This window comes from Herpailurus yagouaroundi, unplaced genomic scaffold (assembly GCF_014898765.1).
Source record: "Herpailurus yagouaroundi ecotype Mexico unplaced genomic scaffold, PumYag 208, whole genome shotgun sequence".
NCBI lineage: Eukaryota > Metazoa > Chordata > Mammalia > Carnivora > Felidae > Herpailurus > Herpailurus yagouaroundi.
This window is the reverse complement of record NW_024412439.1, coordinates 8,323,734-8,333,663: the sequence shown is the minus strand read 5'-3', so window position 1 is coordinate 8,333,663 and position 9,930 is coordinate 8,323,734. Positions and strand designations below refer to the sequence as shown.

Here is a 9,930-nt window from a genome sequence, read left to right as displayed (position 1 = left end):
AAAAAAAAAAAAAAGTAAAACCGAGGGGCATTTCTGCCCAGCCAGGTCCACCTGCCCATTGAAAGGATGCCATCTTTGGAGAGTAGAAAGCAGACGCAGCAGGTTGAGGAAACTGCTTGGTGCAGGGGTGAGGTGGAGAAAGGTAGAGATTAGAGAGGGAGAAGCAGGGGGAGCTTGGAAATGGAGCAGAAAATTCAGATGGCAAAAGGAGGCCCCTCACCCGGAGACCCGAGAGCCTGTAAAACAACCTGTCAGCCTGCAGAGGCCCTGGGCCACTGCTCAGAAGGGTCCTCTGCCTGTGGCCCTCGGGAGCCTGGAGAGCCCCCATCCACTCACATGCCCCCCGCCTCCCGCCCAGAGCAATAGTGGGACATACGGGGCCAGACAGGGAGAGGCAATCAACTAAAAGGACACTCTTGCTACCAACTAAACTCCATGATATACGGCTGTGGGTTTGCAAAAACAGCAGCGGCCGCGGCAAGGTGCAGAGGGTCAGGAGCAGCGAGCACCTGCGCGAGGGAAAATAAAGACGCGCACGTGTTTGTAAATGCCCGCGGTTTCTGGAACTGCCCGCAGGAAACCGATAACTTGTTTGCCTCTGGGGAGGGGAACTGACAGGCGGAGGCGGAGGTCCGGTGTGGCGAGGAGGCCACGTGTTTTTCTTTAGACTCTTCAGTACCTTTCGAACAGCAGGCCTGATCTATCCGTCACCTATTCAGAAGCATAGAATTAAATAAAGAGACGCTTCTGGTACGTATACGCCACAAAAAGTCGAAAACGCACCCCAAACACACCCTTCTGCTTTGAGGCTGCGATCTCAGCGCAAATGGCACCTGCCAGGTGCGTGGGGTGCATGCTACCAGCCTCACACCAGCTATGGCTCCCGGGGGCTGCCAGGGACTTTCTTTCTTTCTCCCTGCTGTGGGCATCACTTCCCCCGTGGTCCAGGACCTCCAAGGAGGAGCTCCCACGCTCCCAGCCCTCAGCAAACCTGGGCTGTATTCCAGCCACGGAAATGACCGGAGATGAGCTCCCCGGGACTGAGTCCGGGCTTCGGGGTCCCATGTCCAACCAACGTGTCGCCACACCGTAGTGGCCCCGATAGGGCAGGGTGCCCACAGCCACTGCCCAGGGATCCCCTGCCAGCCTCTCAATCTAGGGAAGAAACTAGAAGCAAGTGCCACGGCTGCAGTCTGATAATCACTATGGACACCAGAAACCAGCCTGTATCGGGTCTGCGTCCAATTAGCCACCCCCACAACAATACCATAGCAACCAAGGTAATATTATTGTAAGAAGAAGAAGAAGAAGAAGAAGAAGAAGAAGAAGAAGAAGAAGAAGAAAAGAAGAAGAAAGCGCACACACACACACACACACACACACACACACACACACACACACACCCGGTTGTGCGATGGCTTTTAAAACCACAAAGATAACGTTTTTTTCCACACCCTGCCACGTGCACCTCCCTCTCACTTCCCAAAGATGTGGCTTCCTCCGCAGGAAGTCACCAGGCTCAGGGACAATTACCTCTCAACACCACTCCAAGATGTGAGCCCTCCACAGGAAAGCCAGGCACAAGAACGTGTCCCAAGCAAGCCTGGAGAACAGGCTGTGTGGTTTCCTCTGCCTCCCTCTTGGAGGCAGGGAGGCTGGAGGCAGGACAGCCCAGGGCAGGGGGGGGGGGGGTGAAGCTCCAAGCTTCCTGCACCCCCCACCCCCGTCCCTCCTCCGTCTGGCTGGCTGCCTGCCCTCTTGGGGCCAGACCCAAGCTGGGCACTGGGACCTTGGTGGTTGCAGCCATGAGCCACGCACTAATCCTCAGACCTAAATGTGGAAAGCATTAGCCCAAATGAAAAGATGTAAATCAGGAACGGGAGCTATGGCACAGAGGAAAACAGCCCTTCTCGGGGAGCGAGAGCCCGCACCGTTGCACAAGAGCCGAGTGAGTCACCAGCCGGCAGGGGGAGGACCGGGGAGGGAGGGGAGCCCCCAGTGGGACGGGGCGGGTGTCCAGGGAGGTGGGGGGGGGTGCAAAAACACAGCTGGAGGTTTCTAACTAACCACACTTCATCAGCAATCTGGGGGCGGGGGGGCGCAATGCATCACCTCCCTCCCCGGTTCAGGAAGTGTTTCAAAATGTGTCCTCCCCAGAGAAGACAGCGGGAAGGAGTCTCCCTAACAGCCAACTGGTCACCCCCTACAGCCTGCAGCTGCTTCCTGGGGAAGCGACCCTCAGCTCAGAGCGTGCACCTCCCTTGTCCTTCTCTGTTCCTCCCTGCCATGCACCATACTCTTTGGGGGCCCCCAAGCCCAAAGCGCCCACAATTCTTGCCCCACCTGCTCACCCATCCTTACTACTATCTCTTCTCTCTGCTTCTTGTCCTCCTTCCGAACACACCAACCTCCACACAAGTTGCTGTTGATGAGACAAACCCCTCAGTCTCTGCCATCCCTCGTCCCCGGGAAGAACCTCTTACCCTCCTGTGAGACCTCACCTCACCCACCAACTACGCAAGTTCTGAGTGTCAGCTGTGAGCAAGGCACTGGTGTCCGGGGGTGACACTGGTGACAGGAGCCCCCAAAGAGGTCACTCGGTTGGGGCATAGTAGCACCAGGACGCCTGAGCCCAGAAGGCTCTGGAAATTAGCCGGGCCGGACCCCTTCGGCCTGAGCAGGATCACCCCCCTAAGGATCTTCATCTTGCTCCGGTGAAATAAGAGGGAGGGTTGGGGACAAACGGGTCCTCAGACAACAATCCCCTGTAAAAAACACATAGAAAAAAAAGTCCTGAAGTGCCTGGCTACAGTACGGTCTATGCCAGAGAGCATGGCCAACAGCTGGGCCATTTGCAGTCACTGGGCACTCAGTAAGAACAACCAACAGAAAGCCCTGAGAGGGGAGAGGCCTTGTGAGGAGGTGACCCAGGAATGGTCTTAATAGAGGACAACTGGCAAAGAGAACCAGGTAGAAGAAGAGAGAAATCCAGGCCATGGAACCATGCACTCCCTCATCCATGCATTCATTCACCCATCCATCCATCCATCCATCCATCCATCCATCCTTCCATTCACTCATCCATCCATCCATCCATCCTTCCATTCATCCATCCATCCTTCCATTCACTCATCCATCCATCCATCCATCCATCCACTCACCTCCATCCATCCATCCATCCATCCATCGACCTATCCATTCATTTATCCATTCATTCATCCATCCATCCATCCATCCATCCTTCCGTTCACTCATCCATCCATCCATCCACTCACCTCCATCTGTCCATCCATCCATTCACTGACCTATCCATTCATTTCTCCATTCATTAACCCATCCATCCATCCATCCATCCATCCATCCTTCCATTCACTCATCCATCCATCCATCCACTCACCTCCATCCATCCATCCATCCATCCATTCACTGACCTATCCATTCATTTCTCCATTCATTAACCCATCCATCCATCCATCCATCCTTCCATTCATCCATCCATCCACTCACCTCCATCCATCCATCCATCCATCCTTCCATTCACTCATCCATCCATCCATCCACTCACCTCCATCCATCCATCCATCCATCCATCCTCCCTTCCTTCCTTCCTTCCATTAATTCATTCATTCACCCATCCATCCATTTATCTATTCATTTACTCATTCATTGGACAAATACTTCCTGAGCACCTCTTACAGACCAGACACAGTTTTAGGTGCTGGGATGCACTGGTCACAAGACAAAAGGTCCACATCCCAGCGGGGCTTGCATTCTCATGAGGGCAGACACCCAAGCCACAACAAGCCTGACACACAGGTATGAGGTCGGGTTTTGCTGGAAGGCAGTAAGTGATGGAGAAGAGGAAGAAGAACAGGAAAAAGTAGGCATGGCAAGAGTGAACAAGATTTTGAGATGAATCGGTAGGTTACTCTTCTTGAGGGGGCTACTGTGACAAATGACCGCAAATGAAGGGGCTCAAACCGGCACAGATTTATGGTCTTACGGATCCGGAGGTCAGAAGCCTAGAGGGGTCTCCCTGGGCCGAAGCCAAGGTGTTAGCAGGTTCAGCTCCTTCTAGAAGCCCCCAGACAGAACCTCGCCCGGTTCAGTCCCCAGAGGCCGCCGCATCCCTGGCATATGTTCCCTTCGGAGCATCGCTCAACCTCCTGCTTCTTTCTGTTGTCACATCAACTGCTGACCTGGCCCTCCTGCCTCACCTCACAAGGACCCTTGTCGTCGTGCTGGGCTCGTCCGGATAGTCCAGGACCCTCTCCCCATCCTGATAGCCTCAACTGCACCTGCAAAACCTGATTGCTGTGTCCCAGGCTCTAGACTGGACATCTTTGGGGGACCCACATGGGCCACAAAGACCCTCACGAGGAAGCATGCCTGGGACGTGTGCAGGGACACGGTGGAAGCTGGTGTGCAAGGGAAGGATGAGCGGGATGAGGGGGTGGGGTGCAGGCGCTGAGGTCACGTAGCGCCCCACCAGCCACCGTGAGGGCTTCCTCGACTCTACTCCACCATCGTGGGGATCCACCACCACGTCCTGAGGACCCAAGTGACACAATTGGACTTGTTATGTAAGAACAACAGAGCAGGGAGCACCTGGATGGCTCAGTCAGTTGAGCATCCGACTTCGGCTCAGGTCCTATGTCACAGTTTGTGGGTTCGAGTCAAGCATCAGGCTCTATGAGGACAGCTCGAAGCCTGCTTCGGATTCTGTATCTCCTTCTCTCGCTGTCCCTCCCCCCGTTCATGCTCCGTCTCTCTCTCTCTCTCTCTCAAAAATGAATTAAAAAAAGAACAACAGACCATGACCTAGCAGAGCATCCGGGCAGCCCCTGTAAGAAACCAGGGACACAAGGGTGATGGCTTCATCTCACCCAGAGGGGGCGGCGGTGGGCGGGGCACCTTTTTAAAAAATCTATTTGGAAGGAGGGGCCCATAGGCTTACCTGGCAAACGAAACCCAAGCAGGGGGAGGAAACAGGGGTGCCAAAGCTTTTGAGGGCTGTGAGCCACGCAGCTGGAAAGACAGGCTTGCCCGTTGCTGAAAGGCTGCAGGGGGCCCAGACCCGGAGGAAGGACCCGGTGTGACGGCTGGAGATGTCGAGCAGGCGGCTGAATTGGGAGGTCAAGAGCAAACCTGTGAGCAGAGCTTGCCCACCCTAAGCTGGAGGCTCCCACGGGGGAGCCCGCCGGCGGTCTGGGCTGGGAATCCGGGTCTGGCCTTGACCCGGAGAGGGATGGGAACCTCGCAGGGTGCGGAGGCGGCCGTGACTGTCCCGGATTAAGTTTGTGAGTCGGGCATCAGTTACAAGGCGAGATGACAGAGGCTGAGTAAACAGGGATTTCGCCTTAGCCCTCGCAGTTGCTCAACCAGGCTTTTCCACTTCCCACAGCCCACAGGGCGGGACGGAGTTGTGGGGCAGGGAGGGGCGGGCGGGATCCAGGAATGCGGTCCTGCCACGGCCCCCGGAATCCGTAGCTGCAAACAGCTCCACTCACTCACCACCTGGCCAGCCCTTGGGGCCCTCACCGCCCACAGCGGGGATTCGGGGGAGCCCTCGCGTGGTCCCTACTCGGGGGGGCCAGTAAATCACGAGGACAGAGCGGAGCCGAGGGCAGGCGGCCAGACCGTGTGGGCACCTCCCAGGGGACGCGGGTCCTCCCCTCCCGCCGGACGCTAGCAAGGTGCTCAGACGGCAGTGTGTTGGCGGTAAGCGTGTTCCCAGGGACAGCGGGCCCAAGCCAGGCGCTTCCCGGGCACGTCCGCCCATGCATCCGTTCCACAGATGTTTAGTGAGCACCTAAGGTGCCAGGCCCTGCTTCTGGACACTTGGGGCACAACAGTGAACAAAACAGAAGGGGCACAAGAAGCTCTGTCTTCAACAGAGCACACATTCCAGCATGCGGCAGAGCAGGGGGGAGGGGGCAGACAATAAAAATAATAAATAAGTAAGGGGGCACCTGGGTTGGCTGAGTGTCCAACTTCGGCTCAGGTCATGATCTCACGATTCGTGGGTTCGAGCCCCGCGTCGGGCTCTGTGCTGTCGGCTCAGAGCCTGGAGCCTGTTTCAGATTCTGTGGCTCCCTCTCTCTCCCTGCCCCTCCCTCTCCTCAAAATAAATAAACATTAAGAAAAAAGATAACTGATTCTAGAAGGGTGTGAAGGAGCAGCAACTCAGTGTCTTCTGGGACTCCTGCAAGTGTGGCCATCACGAGGGAACACAAAGCCTACTGGAAGGCAGCACTGGGGGTGGGACCCTGCCGGGAACGTCTGGTTCTTGGTCCCCGGCCCGCCTCCTTCCCCCGTCACCACCATGACCACCGTGACCTGGGTTAGTTAAAACTGTGCAGCAGAAACCCCAACTCTGGAAGCCACCCACTGAATGGGGTGTCCCTGCAGGTGGCCCGGTCACCGACCCAAAGCATCTCCTGGGTTTGGGGCCCCTTCTCGGCCCACCCGTCAGGTCCGCGCTTCAGACGCAACATCCCCACGGGAAGTGCCAACCCCAGGACTGAGTGGGCCCTACGGGCTCCCATCTCCTCCCATCTGAGCATCTCTGTTAGGCGGGACTAGCTGCTCTTGCCTGACCGGGTCTCCTCCCCGGGGGCCCGGTGGCGAAGGACGGACAGGAGAGGATGTCACGCTTAGGGTCCCCACGCCTCTGACCACAACTTGGAACTCTCTTACCAGCGGCGCTCACCACGGGGGAAGTGCGAGTTGGGCTGAGCACCAAGGCTCTTCCTGTTTGGAGGACAGCCAAGGCTGACTCTGGGTGCACGTCCCTGGCAGTGTCTTGGCCCGCGGACCCTCCCATCGCCTCCCACTACGCATCCAGCTGTGAGCCAGCTGGCCCGGTGCTGGCCTCAGGCTCCAGCGGAAGAGACAGCCACCAGGAGCTGGTCCAGCCGCTGTCCACCTCCCTCTGCCCCTTGCCCTAAACTCTTCCAGTCTCCTCTACTCCCAAAGCTGTGAGGCCCTGAAAAGTTGGAACACCCAGGGTTTCCCTTCTGGTGCCACTGCAGACTCTCCTCCCAGCTATAGACCGGGACTCAACCCCCAGACCGCCTGCAGAAGGTCCCAGAGGCACAAGGATCATACTCTTCGGGGTCAGCATCTGGGGGCGGGGGAAGGAGGTGTGAAGAAAAGGGAGCCCCACCCCACCCCACCTCACCACTTCCTCCCCTACTCAGCTGCCCCACGAAAGCAAAGGCCTGCTGGGACCCCAAGCTGGGGAACACCCAGCTTTCAAACTGGGTGTGCAGATACCTTCAGGATGGCGTTAAATGTAGGGGCTGAGGGGTCCCCCCTCCCCTCTGCGGGGCGTGGCTTCAGAACTACCACGGACACAGCAACCAGGGGTTCCAATCATAGGCTCCTGACAGGGATGGTCCAGGTACAAGCCCCGTCCCCTGCTGGCTGACGCCGAACAAAGTCTTTAACTTCTCCGTGACTCAGCTTCCCCATCTGTAAAACGGGCCTGGTAATACCTGGAGCGTGTTGTAAGGATCCAATGAGCTAATAAATGAAGGCACAGTGTTTAGAAAAGCTACGTGTTAGGTAACCGTTGTCTGTTGTTATTATAGATCTCTGAACCTCTGGACCGACAGATCTATTCGAGAACGTTCTTCTATCCACCAGAGAGGCCACAGGCCCACTCGCTGGTTGAGAAAATACGGTGAGGAGCGGGTACAGACATACTGAAGAGCTAATCTGGTCCCACGGAGGTTGCTTACCTGTTCCTGGCCAAGCTCTGCCATAGACCTCTGAAGCCCCTTCCTTCCAACCAAGTCTGGAAGCCCCTGAGACTGGGTTTCATGGGGGAAAACATGGGAGGTGGTGAAACATGGGACTCTCTCTCTGGAGAGTCTGCTTTCTCGTCTGCAAACGGAGGTGGTGATACTCTCCCACCCCCACCCAGGGGACCGTGGCTCGGAAACCCCGAGAGCCTCAAAACGGTCAGCCCTGTTTCCGTTCATCCTGGCCTCCCCTGGGGGCGGGGGGGGGGGGGACTTACACTTCTAGTGCTTTCTTCCTGGAAGAGCGGCTGGTGCCCAAGCCACTGTCTTTCAGAAACCCTCGCAGGGGCGCCTGGGTGGCTCAGTCGGTTAAGCATCCGACTTCGGCTCAGGTCATGATCTCACGGTTCGTGAGTTCGAGCCCCGCATCGGATTCTCTGCTGTCAGCACAGAGCCTGCTTCAGATTCTGTGTCCCCCTCTCTCTCTCTGCCTCTCCCCTACTCATGCTCACGGCTCTCTCTCTCAAAAAAAAATTAATATTGAGGCACCTGGGTGGCTCAGTCAGTTAAGCATCTGACTGTTGGTTTCAGCTCAGGTCACGATCTCATGGTTCATAAGTTTGGAGCCCACACTGGGCTCTGTGCTGGCAGTGTGGGGCCTGCATGGGCTTCTCTTTCTCTGCCCCTCCCCACTTCCAAATAAATAACTTAAAAAAAAAAAAAGACATTATTTAGAGGCACCTGGGTGGCTCAGTTTGGTTAAACGTCTGACTCCTGGTTTCAGCTCAGGTCTCACAGTCTGTGAGCTCAAGCTCTGCCTCGGGCTCTGTGCTGACAGTGCAGAGCCTGCTTCGGATTCTCTCTCTCCCTCTCTCTCTCTGCCCCTCCCCTGCTCACACTGTCTCTGTCTCAAAAATAAACTTAAAAAAATAAATAAAAGTAGGAGTTAAAATTATAAAAAAAAAAAAAAGAGAGAGAGAAAAGAAAAAGAAAGAAGAAAAAAAAAAGAAACCCTCGCAGGTTGAGACAGAGCCCCAGATACTGAAGCATTTCCCCAAACACATGCATTTATGCGTGTGGCCCCATTCAAATACTCAATTCTCAGGACAGGCAAGGAGCCACCAGGAAGGTTCACCAGGAGCCCCCCGTCAACCCCTGGCAGGGGCAGCCTCACCCCACGGCTAGTGGAAAGCTCCCCCAGCTCACGGCGGAAAACCCTGGCTTCCTATCCCACCTCCACTGCATGGGCAGCTTACTAACACCCGGCTCAGCTTTTTCAACCAGAAACCCCAAACACAGCCTCACACAGTTGTAGAATTAACTGAAATACGTACAAATGTGCATGTTGAGATTTTTTTTTTTTTTTTTTTTTTTTTAGGTTGAATGAGAGACTCCATGTTCAGCCACACAAATATTTTTAGATCTCTTGATCTAAATGCCTGTGAATGGAAGTGTCCCCACCAGGCTGCCATGGGCTCAACACTCCTCTGAGTCACCTGACAGACCCGGGAAACCAAGGAAGTCTGTTTTCTTTTTAGAAATTTTTTTTTTAAGTTTGAGAGGGAGAGAGAGACAGAGCTCGCAAGCAGGGAGGGGCAGAGAGAGGGGAGAGGGAGAACCCCAAGCGGGCTCCACGCCATCAGCGCAGAGCCTGACGCGGGGCTCCAACTCACAAACCATGAGATCGTGACTGGAGCTGAAACCGAAAGCTGGATGCTTAACCGACCGAGCCATCCAGGCACCCCAGGAAATCTGTCTTCAAACACCCTACTCGGAGCAGTGGCACTGGTGCTCCACGTGCATCAGAACACCCCCACCCCGAAGAGCATGTTAAACAGATTTCCGGGCCCTGCTGTCAGTGCACGACTGAGTAGATCCCGGGTCCGCCCCGAGGATGTGCATCTCGAGCCAGCTCACAGGTGATGTCGCTCACAAAGCTGGTCCAGGGACCACGGTATGAGAAGCCTCGTCCTTGGGAACCAAAGGCTAGAAAGTACACTAAGGATCACTCAACCTGATCACAAGGGGAGCCCAGCAACGCTCACCACCCGGCGCCCAGGTAAGAGAGCCTGGTCTATTAAAATGACACGAGGCTGTTCCAGCTGCACCTCAGACACAGGTGAGGCTGCTGGGGGCCCCTGCTGGTTCCTGCCTCCTCTACCCTGGGGGGGGGGGGGGGGGG

General features: G+C 55.9%; 1 protein-coding gene across 4 annotated transcripts in view; it reads right to left on the bottom strand.

Annotated features, from left to right (window-relative positions):
• GAS7 (growth arrest specific 7) overlaps positions 1 to 9,930 on the bottom strand; it is a 218,260-nt gene that overhangs the window by 150,793 nt on the left and 57,537 nt on the right. Inside the window, exon 1 of one of the 4 annotated variants that reach the window (XM_040453202.1) lies at positions 4,958 to 5,145. The exons of 2 other annotated variants lie outside the window; for them this stretch is intronic. The gene's annotated coding sequence lies outside the window, so the exon portion shown is untranslated. Of the gene's footprint in view, positions 1 to 1,533; positions 1,556 to 4,957; positions 5,146 to 9,930 lie in introns of those variants that run through there. One more of the 4 variants, XM_040453201.1, reaches the window with a different exon arrangement.